Genomic DNA, 14,897 nt, shown 5'->3' with positions numbered 1-14,897 from the left:
CCCTTTCATCATTGGCTTGACAGGGAGCCTGGCACAGGGGAGAGTACCAGCCAGAAATCTGGAAAACTCAATTTTTGTTCCAACTCTGCTACTAACTGGCACAAACAAAAACTAATAGATAACATATATTGAACATTCACTGTGTGCCAGCTACTGCGCAAAGCCCTGAACTTATGCTCTCATGTATAATCCCAACAACTCTGTGAGGGAGATGCTATCATAACTGTACTCATTTTACAAAGGAGGAGACTGAAGCCAGAGAGATTGAGAAGCTTGCCCAAAGGCACATAACTACTAAGTAGTGGAGCAATGATTTAATCCTGGTAGCTGATTCTAGAGTTCACGTTCTTAATCACAATGGTACTTTTGAAGTGACTATGAAGAGATTGTCTCTCTAGGCCTTCATTTCCTCATTGCAAAAATGTAGAAGCTACCCTAGAGTAGACGATATCCTTTCCAGGTCTAAATTTTTGAGTTAGTCTGTATTAATTTAACCCTATTATTTTAATTTGGGATTGCTTGTTTGCAAGTACAATATGATTTCATCACATGCATAATTAACTTACTCAACTCCAAAGTTTCCCCAAATGAAAAGTGAGAGAAAGCCAGTTAGGGAGAGAACTAGAGAAAAAGTGGAGGCAAGAGTAAGAAAATTTGAAATAGTCAATAGTCAATACTCAAGACATCTTTGTCAAGACACATGGAAATTCGTGTATAAATGATTTTGTTTTAAAATCATTTTGTCACTGAAAACAGAGAAATGGACTGCTCAGGTGACCAGGTGAGTTAATGATGAGATATTTGCCTACGTTCTTGATGAAAATGAAGTATTGACTGGATTCAATGGTAAAACTTTCACAAATGATAAATTAGGAGAACCCATAAAATCATCTTGCAGAGTTGTAAAAAATGCACACTATACTTTTTAAGCAATGTAAAGCATTTTAAGGATAATCTTTACTATATGTGATTTTTTTCACTTACTGACTTTAAAACCAAACCTATAAGTAAGTTGTAAATCCATTTTACAAGGTACCTATTCAAATTAAAATTTATTGGAAAGATGCAGGAGTATATCACAGAATCCGAAAGCAAATATTCATCCAGCTTTGCAAGAGACGGGGTCCATGACCAGGAAAATCATTAGGATCGAAGATAGCAATTTTCTGGCTCTTTTTCTTTATTCCTCTGCCCTGTCCCTTCCCAAAATACTATATAGGAGAACCCGCTTCATTCTTTTTCTCCTTTCACACAAGCTTTCTTTGCTTCTCCATGCATGGGTGGAAAATGGCCACCCTACATAATCTTCCAGGCCAAGCATTCAGTAGAGAGTGACCAGTGTTTCTGAGACTTAATTTGAAACGTTTGAGAGAATGTGCAGTCTCAGGTCTGTGGGGCACGAGAGAGCAGGGCCCTGTGCTGCACTTTCTAGGAGAAGCCACAGGAAAATATCCAGATTCAGAACAGGAACTGCTAGGCAGTGCATGTTAGTAGGCCAGCCACTGATGTCCTGACAGAAGTTTCTGGGTCCCTCAAGTGAGACTCAGAGCATTGGAGAGAGTTGCTGGACTCACAAAGACCCCATAGACAGAAGTGAGGGTCTCTGTGGTGTTGAGAGAGGACCAAATAGGCCTCAGATGCCTTAGTATGTGACCAAGAGTATGACACTGTTGAATCCCTGGGAACTTAGACACAACCAAGGAAAGGAGAATGAGAAAGGAAGAACACCAAGCCAACAGATTAAATTTTCTGCCTTTTTAGTAAAATGGAGCTTGAAATAAAAGCTAAGCTGAATTATAGAAAAGTAATATTACATTGATGGCACACCTACTGTGTGGGCCAAGACTTGTATTTGATATAATGGAGACCTTTCTGAAATTGCTGGGATTCCTTATGCAGCACATTTCTGAATTAGCATTGCTGACATACTCTAGAATTAGGGCCAGGTCACTGGGAGGGCAAGTCATGGTCCTGTGCAGAGACAAAGTATGTGCTCAGAAGGCTTCTGTGATTTCAGGAAAACCAGTGGATTGTAATATGACCAAGTTGAAAAAAGCTCTACAAAAATGCCTTAAAGTTTTCGGGCAACCTGAGGAGGGTGGGCAGAAGGAAGAAAGGACAAATGTAACCTGAATAAAGTCTATGGTTGGATCTGAGTTTTATGCATGCTAGGAAAGTAGTTAAAAAGGAAGGTGCACAAGATATTCTTTTTAAGGCTTTTTTCTTAGACTCTGAATTTAGAATGCACTTTGAAGAGAGAGGAGTGGTTTCAGTAGCAGTGGCTCAGGGCCTGCCAGATGACACAGCTAGGCACTTATCACAGCAGGTCTTTTGGGATGCCCTGTTTGTAAGGCAGCTTCTAAGGTGGAAAGATCCTGGTGCCCTGACAGATGGGTGTCCCCTTAATATGCTGTGGATTGATGTGGTGGCCTGGGATGCAGTCACTCTCTTGGGAAAGGAGATGGGACTACTTAACAAGCTTCAAAAGAGCACTGCTCTGCATGGGAAGGTGGACATTTCTAAGACTCCAGTGAAGCACAAGCACACCCCTATTTTGTTTAGTTTGTAGGAAAAAAGAAACATTTTCACAGCAACTTTTCTTTATAGGAAATCCTCATCCAGGAGGAAAGTGTCTCAGAAAATGGAACAGATCAGAGAATGGAGTCATTTGCACTTTAAGGGTCTGAGCTCAGTAAACCCCCACGATGGCTCATTCTGAGGATCTCTGAAGTTCGGAGACATTGTAGCTTTTGGATATGAGGAAGTTCTGGTGGAGATTGAGGTTAGGTAGCCTGCTTACAACACCTGCCACCTTATTTAGGTCACAACAGCTTCTCACTTCTCAAGTAAAGTGGGTCCCTCAAGGCCTTCTCTCAGTTCAGTGGAAGTGATGGGTGAGTTTGAGGGATGGATGATGAAGGCACTATTTGTGGGAAGTGGGTGAATTTTATGGGTAATCTCAGATAAGGAGCATTACAAGGGGAATAATGCAGCCAAGGTCTATTCTTATTTATCTCATCTTTGGGGAACGTGGAGAAAACATCACTCTGGCAGTCAGGCTGCTTTGTGCACAACAGTTCTCATCCTATTGGGATTTGGACCCAGATTTAGAACAGGAACTGAAGTGTGTGTATGTTTGCAAGGGGTCATTTGGGGAGGGTGAGGATGACACCCAGATGTGAAGTAAGTTTTCCTTGCAGGGATGTAAATATTTAATTCCACAGGAGACTATGATGTAATACCATATTTGGGATTTATTTTTCACTTCCTTTGGCATATCGTTTCTTTCCCAATTGGAGCAGATGGGCAGCTCTGAGCTCATCACCTTGGGGAAGGGAAGTGACAGTGTAGAAAGAGTCTCTCCAGAGTTGTGTTCCAAAATCCTAGGTCCTTAGATAACTAAGAGTATTTTGGGAAGGGACAGAATATTTAAAGAAGCAGAAGGAAGAGAACAGGGCTTCCCCTAAGATTAGAGTAAGATCCCCTGGGCTGGAGAGTGAGAAGAACCAGCTGAGCTACTGGTAGGTCTCAGAGAAGGACTCTGAGCCGTGGTACCTGAATGCTATTCTGGAGAAATGGCTTTATGGAATGCCTCACTAGTGGGGCCACAGACGACCTCTCAGATATTCCCATGCACCAGGGTGGGGTGAGGGGAAGCAGCAGACAGTTTCCTACACTAAGATCTCCAGACCTTTACCTTGTTCAACTTGGTTCATGGTCTTCTGTTCATGTGGGTCTTTACCAACTCATTCTTTACAGTGAGTGATCTACATGACCCCTTCCAGTCAAAGGAAGGGATTGGAATATAATTATTTGATTGTTCATGCATTAGTTCCTTGTGTGCCCCTGGAGACAGAGGTGAAGTTAACTCCATCATAAACACTTGAACTGAACAAGGAAGAAGTTAGTTTCCCAGAGGAAAACTGGGGTAATGTGATCTGGAAAAAGGTGAATGGATACTGGGTGGAAAAATGACATTCTTTAAAAAGTTAAAAGTGTTGGACATTCCTAGGCAGAAGAATGATATTCCACAGAGTACATTGTAAAGCCTTAGACAATTGGTGACCGGGAGGTAGGATGAAAGGAGAAGTCAGATCAAAGGGCAAAGGGCTAAGCTGAATGGAATTAAATCCAAAGGACTAGGGAAGAAAACACTTGGGTCAAGCCTAGAAGTGACATGGATAAAGCATAGAATAGGTAGGCAGTGAGGAAGGCACTAACTTCTGGGAGTCTGAATCTTGGTGTAAAGTTGTCTGTCCATTAGTCCTAGGCCCTTCACTCTTCTAGAGTGTTCACAGAGGACCTGAGACTTTTGAGGGTAGCTAACTAGAAGACATACTATTTAGATGAAGGGTTTTACCTAAGTACGATAAGAAGTTTCCAATGACAATTCATGCAGTAATAGTGTGTTGTACCTTGCTCTCTTTTATTGTCTCTCTTGTTTCCTGCTTAGGGTAATTATTATTTTTAAAAATAATTTAATTTTTAATTTTTAATGTTTGTAGGTGTATACAGGCATACAATGTGTAATAATCACATCAGGGTATAGGGTAATTATTTGAAGACTATGTAGAACAAGAGTAAAATTAGTTTCCCTAAAAGATCACTGGAGTTTTCTCCTGTGATTTTTGCATCACACATGTGAGATTAACTGGAAAATGACAGAATTGAAGTTGTGTTTCACTTGCTTTAAGCAAAGGCCAGCTTTAATATACAACATTTGTGGGTCCTTCCTTCTGAAAATAATTATGAGCCGATTTATGTATTACAGAATCTAATTCTTGCTTTAAAGCATTAAATTATTCCTACAGAGCTCCTGAAAAAATTTGTGAAAGACATAAAAACAAGAATATTTAACATTTTATGTATTATTAGATGACTATTAGTCTTTCAGCAAGTCCTATATTGTTATTGGATTTAGAAATATATGTTATTGTTATTGTTTTGAAATTGGCAGTAACTTGGACTGAAGCGTTTTATTAGAAAAATCAAGAATGAAAGCATGTTTTCTATGAGAGTGCTGGTTAGCCTTGCATTTGTTTTGGAGATTTAATAGTTGCCATATGTTAGAACTATTAAATGAATGATGTAATTTAGGCTGCCTGTTGTCCTGCCAACTGCTTCATGCTGCCTCCTCACTTTTAGTGAGCATTACTCCAACATGTGCATATATCACCCAGCAGTAGTTTCTTATACAATCCTGTTAGTCCTTGGGTTCTTAACCCCATCCATCATCTACATAGGCTCTATCTCCTTCCATCCAGAATTTCAACTAATGAAAAACAATGGTAGATCTTGGCAAAGAGTGTGCTTGGAGGATAATAATCAAGCTAATATTCTGACTAATAGATATAAAACCAATGATAAAGTTGATGCTTTAGGACAAAATCACAATGGATGATTAAGAGAATTCAACTTTCTCTACAACATGAATGACAGATAAATGATTTTTTTGTATGAAACATTAGATGGTACATTTGTTTATTAGAATGATACAATAAGAATGACTAGAGCAAAAATAAAACTCATATGTTGTGTGCCCCTTGCTTGTGCCATCTCTTATGACTCTTACCTAGGAAGATTAAAAGTTTCACCTGAGTATCTCAGATATTTATGTAGCTATAACATATATATATAAAAAATGTAGTTATAGCTCTCTCTCTCTATATATATATATTCCACTTTATAAATAAGGAAGCAGAGGGCCAGAATTAATCAATGACTTGTTCCAGGTTGTCATTTATATCAGTGTTGGTGATAAGGAAATTGCTAGGTATTTCATTTTTTAAAAAATTATGTTAGGAAAAATCTATTATCAATGATTCAATAAAATGAATTGAAATGTATTTATCAGTCTAGGTTTCACAGTGTTACAATCATCTACCATCAATCATCTACCATTTTTACCATCATTTTTTAAAGAGTAAGTCAGTTAGTGAGACTTTTTCAGCATTATAAGGAGATCCTAGGATTTGCCACTGTGAAACTTCAAAGATCTTAAAATGTCTTATATATTATTTTATTTTAACTCAATACCTTAATATACTTTCAATATGGCAGATTTCTTTTTCTACTTTATATTTGAATGTTTTCTTTTTTTTTCCTTTATACCTAGGGTCAGAGAGATAATTTTATTTAATTTACACCTTTTACATGGTTCAGCAGGACCTAAAATTAATCCTTTCCTTTATGGGGAGTGCATAACAGTTGTACTCTTATGTAACCTGTTGGCTCCCACGTGTCATCTTAATGAACTTCCCCATTTCCTACTGTTTTACAATCTGTCTTTTTGGCATCTTAAAACTTCCTGCACTCTTCTTCCTTTGGTGGGTGTATTAGTTTGTGAGGACTGCCATAATAAAGTCACAGACTGAGTAGATCAAACAACAGAAATTAATTTTCTCACAGTTCTGGAGGCTAGAAGTCCAAGATAAGGTACCTGTAGGGTTGGTTCTTTCTGAGGGCCACGAGGGAAGAATCTGTTCCGGACCTCTCGCCTTGGCTCATAGATGATTGGTTTTCCCTTGTGTCTTTACGTCGTCTTCCCTTTCTGTCAGTATCCAAATTCGAAAAGACCTTATCTCCAAATATGGTAATATTCTGAGGTACTGGGTATTAGGATTTCAATAAATAAATTTTAGGGGGTGGGGACACAATTCATAACAGTGGGAAAGAAGAGCACAGAAATATTGAATGTTACATGGCATTTTTGGGTTATTGAGATTTTATGCAAAAATATAAATCTTAATTATCAGGCAAGAAACATATGGATAATCAGTTACGTAGTGATCCTAGTCTTCTGATGGTTAAAATGCTAACTCTGGGGAGGACATATCCCCTCCTCCATGTGAAGAAAACAACACGAGCTGAGTTTGGAAATGTGTGGAGAGTGGGGATCCAAAAACAGAAATGGGAAAACAGATCCTTCAGAGCCTCCCTCCACACCAAGTGGTGATGAAATTTAGATATTTTAAATCATGTAGCCATGTTTTTCATTCAGGTTACAACACACATACAAGACGACACTCACCCTTCCCAAAATTTCAGCGTGGTATTATATTGAATATATGCTGTTTCATGGAAACATATTTTCTACTATTTTTAAGCCTTCAAATATAGGAAGAAATCCCTAAATAATTAAAAAAGATTGCACAATAATTTCAAAATTTTCAAATGGATCAGAACCTATTTCTCTGGAGTCATTACTAAACATAGAAGTATGTAAAGAATCATGTATTACTATTAATAGAGGGCAGATGAGATCAGAAGCTCTGTAAGTACCTTTTGACTTTTAGTGCCATGGTTTCCTCCTCTGAACCAGAAAATGCAATTACACTAGAGATCTGAATGTTTTTCATTATTATCTAGTGAAAATGACTTAGAAAAGACTGGTGGGTGGTGAAATTCTAGAGATGGAAGTTAGCTTGGTGGTCAATCCTGGGGATTATTGTCAGATCAAATCTAGGTCTGTCTGCTGTGATCAATGGGCTTCCAGGTTAATTCTGGGTACAGTTCCTAAAGTAAGGTCTAGTATAGGGGAGGAGAGAGTGGAAGGAAGATGCCCTCATCTTTTTCTCCCTGATAATTGACCTGGCCCCTTAAAGTGCTGCTCTGGATTAAGGACGCCAGACCAAAATCTGTTAGGGGCTAGACCTACTTCCTACACAGTGATCACATTCAGAAGAGGGCAAATGAAGGGAAATGGGGGAACCAATACCTCCACTCAACTGTTTCTAGTAAAGGTTCTCAAAAAGGCCTGCATGTCACATTCAAGCTTAGCATGCTCCTTGAAAGCACACATTTCTGTGTGCTGCCCATTGTGCTTCAATTAGTTGTGGATAAGGAGGATTACATTATGTTGGAGTGTTTTTAGCAGGGTTTTAGCAGCAGTTTCTTACATTAATCTGCTTGCAGTTCTTTAGAGTCACATTTTTGAGTCACACGTAAATTAGGGTGAGTCTACCCTAGAAACAATGGGGATTACTTTCAGGTGGTGTTTTTTGTTGTTGTTGTTTTTGTTGTTCCTAAGCAGAAATTTCTGGAGCTATTATAAAGAACAGTGCTCACTAATATGCTTAAGTCTAGAAATTGCTGTTTCATTAATAAGTAGAAACTGAACAGCTTATCCCTTTTCTCAGAAAGTATTAGTGATTTCCCATGAGAGGCAAAAAGTAGGAGAAAAACGCTTCCTACACTCTTCCCTAGTTTGTATGTTATTTTCTGTGGCCTAAAGAGACATGCTTCCTCTTCTCTTTTCCCAATTTATCACTTTCTATCTTATGTTCAATCCCAGCACACCCACGGGGACTAATTCTCACCTCTGTGATTTTTGTTGTACATTTCATCATTTCTACAATTCTTCCAAATTGTAGAAATAATTTGGGGGGACTCCAAAAAGTGAATGTATATGGATTCTTAGAGCTGTCATCTCACTTGTTTTTAAGTTACAACACCAAACGGAATTTTAATCAACCTTCCTGAGTCAGTTAAATACAAAGTTTGGATGTAGTCCAAGACTTATAGTTTCTGTTATTTATTGAGTTTTCTGCAATGGACATTTTAATAATGGGGAAACAATTATAGTGACTCATGACAAGTCTTTATCTTGCAGGTGAGAGAGTAGAATGATTTAAATGCTCTCTTCTGTCAGTTTCATCTGTGACATGAGTAGATCAATGTGTATGTTCTTCAGATTCTGAAGAGTCTTGGTTCAGCAGAAGGACTGGGCTTTGTGTGTGTGTTTACTGTCAGTCATTGGTCAAGTGGTGAATATCCTGGGCTCTTGTACTGACATTTTGGGAACTTTCTTGTCTTTTTTATTTTTAAGCAAACTAAGATTTGCTAGAGTTAGTGCTTATGTTAGGCTACACAATTTGAGAGGAGAATTGGTAAGATTTGGAAAGGATTTTTTAACGAAAGCCTCAGGAGAAGTGTTCACTTATCTTTTGGAGCGTGGACTGAATGGATTAGTCAGAAAGTGGTCGGAAAAATAAGCGCTTATTTTTCTTAGTGCTTATGTGAGGGCAGAGGACTGAAAGCAAGAACACAGGCATGTTGCCTAGGATCCAATTGGAGCATACTGCTAAGCATAGACTGTTTTTGATAAATGTTAACAATCCTCAAGATGATAAAAAGAAAAGGAAGATAAGCAATATTCTTTCTTTTTATAGGACCAATCGATATCATTTTGTATTTCAACCAGTTAACATGCAAAGAGGGGATTCCAAAGAGATATGCAAATATGTTTCCACAAAGAAATCCAACTTAGAAGCAAGAGATTTTAACGTCCTTGCTGGTCATGAGATCAGGGTTGTATCTCCAGTCAACTGTATCAGTTAGTATTGCTCTATATGTAAAATGACCTAATTAAAAAAACACACTTCCTTAGATGTGGAAAAGGACATAAGTAATGATTCAAAGAGGCTTTGAAAAGTAGGCAAAGCTACTGTAATCCATCAGAAATGTATTGATAATTTAGGGTATATTTATCATATCTTCTTTTCAAATGAGCTAAGGAGCCACAATGTTGCTTGGACTGTAAGGAAGAATTTATATAAGGTCTAATATGTGAAACTTGTCTTGACATTCAAGTAAAAAGATGTTTAAGGCAAATGAAAGTGCAGGCAAAAATAGGACTGGGGAAAGGGATGAATCACACAGCCAGAGCTGTAAAGACCGTCAGAAGAACAAGATGGATGAGGGCAGCTTGAGAGCTAAGTTGGGAGCCTTGGAGTCAAATGGGAGATGCTATTTCTCACCCAAGCATCCCAGGAAGGATTAAGAGTCCAGGATTGGAATCATAAAAGTCTCTAAGTATGATACAAGGTCAGTTAAGAATGAACTAAAACTTGGGCAGGGTGAATATTTGAGTATAGACGTTGAGGGTGGAGATAGCAGAATAAGAACAAACTGCAGAAAAACTACCCAGTGATTTTTGACAAAAAGTGGTGACAGTACTATGAATACCTGGCAATGAAATAAGCAAACCTGTGAAGCACGTTCACTGTGAACTGGATATCAGCTTGTCTGAGTCTGGTGAGACAAAACACACACACAACATGACACATGAAGCAAGTTTATTACTTACAGATAGGCAGGAAGGGACAACAGAAGTGTAGAATTCATTGCAAGTCAGTCAGTCCCCCAAGGCTTAGGAAAGCTTCCTGTGGAAGATGGAGTCTCTACTTCATGTGCCCTACTTGTACTCCAGCTAAGGGACCCAGGAAAGCAGCCCTCACTAGGTTTTATACCCCAGGGTTGCTAGACTCACTGGGCTAAAGCACTGAAGGGCATCCTGTTTCTGGGGGACTGGAACAGAGCCCAGGATGTGCTGGCCAGTATCTCCCTATTTCAGGATGTTACATTCTCAGCACACTGTATCGCTATTTTTGAGAAATACAAGTGAGAAAGGAGGGACCAGCACAGGGCCAGTCCAACGTGCTGAGAGCTGTCCTGCCAAACCTACCAGATCTAATGGACTTACCAACTTGACTCTGTGTCCACATGAGTGTGAACCAGGAGGTAGGTCCAGCATTCAGTCTCACCATCAACTGGGGTGTAGCCACACCCCACATGCTGGCTAAGAAGGGAGACCAGGAAGTGGGCATGGAAACTATAGCCCTTGCTTACTTCACACTTCCCTGGAATCTAAGGAGCATGATAACTCTGTGAGCATTCTTGAAACTGGAATTTCGTCAGGATGATATTTGTTAAACTTTGTTAGTTTCCAGTAGTGAAAATTGTTGGAAAGAAAAAGAAAAGCATCATTTGCTTGTTTCAGGGACAGGTAGTATGGGAGAAGTGGGGTAGAGCAGGGTGTCTGTCTCAGTCTATAGGGAGAATAGGGGGAGAGAAGTGTCTACAACAGTGATTCTCAATGTGGGTGTGGGGTATTTTCCCCATAAAGGAACATTCAGTAATGTTTAGAGACATTTTTTTATTATCTTGACGGTGGGAGGACATGCTACTGACATCTAGTGGGGAGAGGCCAGGGATGCTACTAAGCTACACTGCACTGGACTACGCCTCCTATGGACCCAACAAAAGATTACTGGGTTCGAAATGACAACAGTGTGGAAGTTAAGAAACCCTGGTCTAGAGGAAAGTAGATAGTTGAGCTGAAAACAAGGGAAGTGAATGAGTCTCACCACCAGGCCTGGTGTGAGAAATGGGTGAACTGGGACCCAGTGGGAGGGGAACTGGTACAAAGAAAATAATGTCCCAGGGGTGGGAGTAGGGTGGTGTAGAATGGAGTGGGGAGTATTTGGAGGAACATCCTACATTCCTTAACAAATGTATCTGGAGGAGAAGCCAACATATGTTACTTTAGAGGGGGAGTTAATCTTTTCCCAGTTCCTTTTCTGGAGAGATTTGTGGTCAAAATAATTCTTGTCTACTTAGCTTGCTTTTACCGTCTTCAGAGCCAGAAGGAAGAGATAAGATCTACTTTTTCTTTTAGTTCTCCTCTATCTTGAGCAAAATCTTTGATTAACACTGTTCCTCCCTTTAGCTATGTTTGCTTCTGTATTTCCTTTAATGGCCACTGAGTGTTTTATGCTTAGTGCCTCTAGTTTCTCCTAGCACAGTCTGTCCTTACCTTTCCACTCAGCCTATTCACTGAAGTTCATCGCCGTTCTCCACCCTGCTCCACCCAGGCTCATTTGAATAGTTCTTACCCTGATTGCTTCTCTTTGGCAGTTGGCACTGTTGTTTACACTTTTTTTTTTTCTTGAAATTCTTACCTTTCTTTATTTATCTACACCCTTCTTGCTCCTCTTTTTCATCCCCAAATCCTTCTCTTGCGTCTTTCCTCACTCAGTGCTTACTCCTGGTTCCCATAGCTATAGCTCCTGTCCTACTTTCTTTAACATATTTTGCTGGCAATGTCACTACTTCACCCTCCTCCATCAACTCATTATGGAAAATTCTTTTATCTAAAACCATTAGTCCTGTTTTTCCTAAGTTACAGACTGTTAGTGCCAGCCTACTGAACAATTCCACTTCACTTCCATGCCATGATATCAATATATTTGAGTACAAAGCTTATCATATCCTTTTTCTTCAACTACTGGAAAGTTACATGATACCTTTATGATGACCCAGAGAAGGGCAAACATAGCAGCTCCTGCCTATAATTCCAGCACTTTGGGAGGCTGAGGAGGGAGGATCACTTGAGCCCAGGAGTTTGATACCAGCCTGGGCAACAGTGAGATCTCCGTCTCTAAAAAAAAAAATTATAAATTTAGTCAGGTGTGGTGGTGCATGCCTATAGTTCTAGCTACTCAGAAGGCTGAGTGGGAGAATGGCTTGAGTCCAGGAGGGTCAGGCTGCAGTGAGCTATGTTCGTGTCATGGCACCCAGCCTGAGTGACAAAGTGAGACCCCTTTTTAAAAACAACAACAAACAAACAAGCAAAAAGATGCCCCAGAGAAAAACTCCTCTGACTTATATCTGATTTCTTTCCTTGGCACATGCTTTTCCTGTATCTCCTTACTTGCTTTTATCTCAAGACTTTGTTTTTCTGCTCCAGTAGGAAGATTCCTTTTGTCCTGTTAGGGAACACCCATTACTCACCATGTTACTTCTGCACAAAGGTCTCCGTTTAGTGACACTGTACTTTCTCATTTCACCCACACAAGTTTATTGTACATGAAATTTCCACTTTGGTTAGTCTGGATTTTGCAGTCTCTCACTATTGTGCTGGCTCACAACTCTTACAAGGTCATTCTTTTACTTTTCACTTAAGCCTTGCTATGCTATTATCTTCTAGGTAATATTGATGTTTAGGCAAGAGTCTCCACTTCCTTGGGTCAAAGGGTGTAAGCTATGGAAATTTCTGCTCTGAAGTAGAAACTAGTGGGAAAATTTGGGGGGCATGGAGGCCTTTTGGAATGTTCAAAATCACATCATGCTGGCAGCTGCCCCGTGTAAGCTTGACCATAGCACACTCAGTGCTACTTCTGTTTAAACCTTCCGCTTTGTATGGCCATTACTACCCTACCAAGCGGGAACAGTGAAGTCTTGAAAGCTTGTCAATTAGGGCAAGAGCAAAGGATGGGAGATGGAGAGAAGTAGAAGAAAATTAAACCAAGTGCCAGGGTTTCCTTTTTCTAGCTATTGTGCAAATAATTTAATAAGCTTTGTGTGCTTTACTTTAAATACAGTTTCGAAACTTGCAAGAAATGAATTTTTGCAAATCAAGTTCTATTTCAAACATAGTATTTAAAATTCACTCTGGTAAATTCCATTAGGTTGCAAGGAGAGCTTAAAAAAACCACACTTTCATTTCAGAAAAGCTGTTCCTTTTAATATCAGGTTTGTTTGCATTTACTCCACATTTGATTTCATAATCACAAAGCCAAGAAAATAGTTTCTGTTCTGCCACTGGTCAATAGCAATATTAAAACTGCCTGCTTGAAGCTGGCCCAAAAAGAATGTAATAATCTGATATTTCTTCTGCTTACTTTTCTGTGTTGAAAGCCTTGATGAGCAATTTAGGTTAAAATAGTACTCTGTAGCCCAAATTAGCCACACTATACCAAATCCATAGCAGATTTTCACTTCTCTTTGTGTCATTATGTTTTATTCTTTAATGCCATCCAGTTTCTTTTCTACTCAGAAAAAAAAATTATTGGAAGCTTTTTTCTTTTTTTTTTTGCTTGACATTTCTAGAGGTAAGTAAAGGAAATTACTGAGTGCAATGAGAACGATGTGATATGTGGGATTGTATTTAGGATACAGTGGGTAGGCATTTACCTTTGTGTTTGGTTAGTTCACGAAGAGGGTTATGAACAAAGTCAGAAATTCATATAATTTAAAAAAACACATAATTTCTGTTTTTCCTGGCATTTTAACTATGTTTCTTGAAACACTAATTATGGGGGGGGGGGGGATCAAGCTAAAATTTCTTAGCTGGTGACAACATTGGGTTTTTCTTAGAATTGGCAGAAAAGTTTAGTAAAGATATTTAAAACATCTATAGTAATTCAGTTTTATTGAGATTTTAATGTTATAGAATGTCAGAGTAGATCCTGTTGTTTCTGTAGGTTGATATTTGGCAGGAAAAATCCCCACCACATTTCACCAAATGATATAATAAAATTAGACACTTTTTGGTTTGATTTGTTTGTTTTCCACTTCTGTGGCATATCAGTGTTAGAGGTAACATTTTATTCATCTCGAAAAGTGCTATTTAAAAGGCAGGTGAAATTCCATTACTGCCAATTTATAGAAGCATGAATTTCATAATGGCAAAAGCAAGGCCTAATGCAGCCAGCAGGGAGCCCTGTTTTCTGGCTCTTTCATCTTGCAGATAATGTCACCAAAGTATAATTTTGCTCTTTTGCTTAGAAATTATGTAGTGTACTCAGGGAAAGTCCACAGAGTACAGCATGAAGGCTTGGGATACATTTACCAAGGTCCGTAAAACAAGTGAAAAGAAATGCCATCCTGAATCATCAGGATTTGTTTCATCCTATATTTTAAAATTATTATGATAATAGCAAGCCTTCACTTGCATAATAGAGACATAGGTGATTTTCACATGGGATTTTTTTCTAATGTGAAAAGTTCAACTCTCAGTTTCAGAACTGTTCCTTTTCAGGTGCCCGTGAAAACCTCTGTGGGTAATTATTTGCCAAGTGCTGACAGATTTTCTCATTTCTCTCCCTTTCAGTCCATTCTTCTTACAGAACACCAAATAACCTTTTAAATATTTAAGTCAGCTCCTGGCATTCTGATTAGAAACATTTCAATGGAATTTTGTCCCATTCAATTTAGAATAAGAGTCACATTCCAAACCATGCTCCACAATGCTCTATACCAGCAGTACTCACTCATTTTGATTTCAGGACCCCTTTATATTCTTAAACATTATTGGGGTTCCCCAAAGTACTTTG

This window comes from Theropithecus gelada, chromosome 6, assembly GCF_003255815.1.
Source record: "Theropithecus gelada isolate Dixy chromosome 6, Tgel_1.0, whole genome shotgun sequence".
NCBI lineage: Eukaryota > Metazoa > Chordata > Mammalia > Primates > Cercopithecidae > Theropithecus > Theropithecus gelada.
This window is presented reverse-complemented; position numbering follows the sequence as displayed.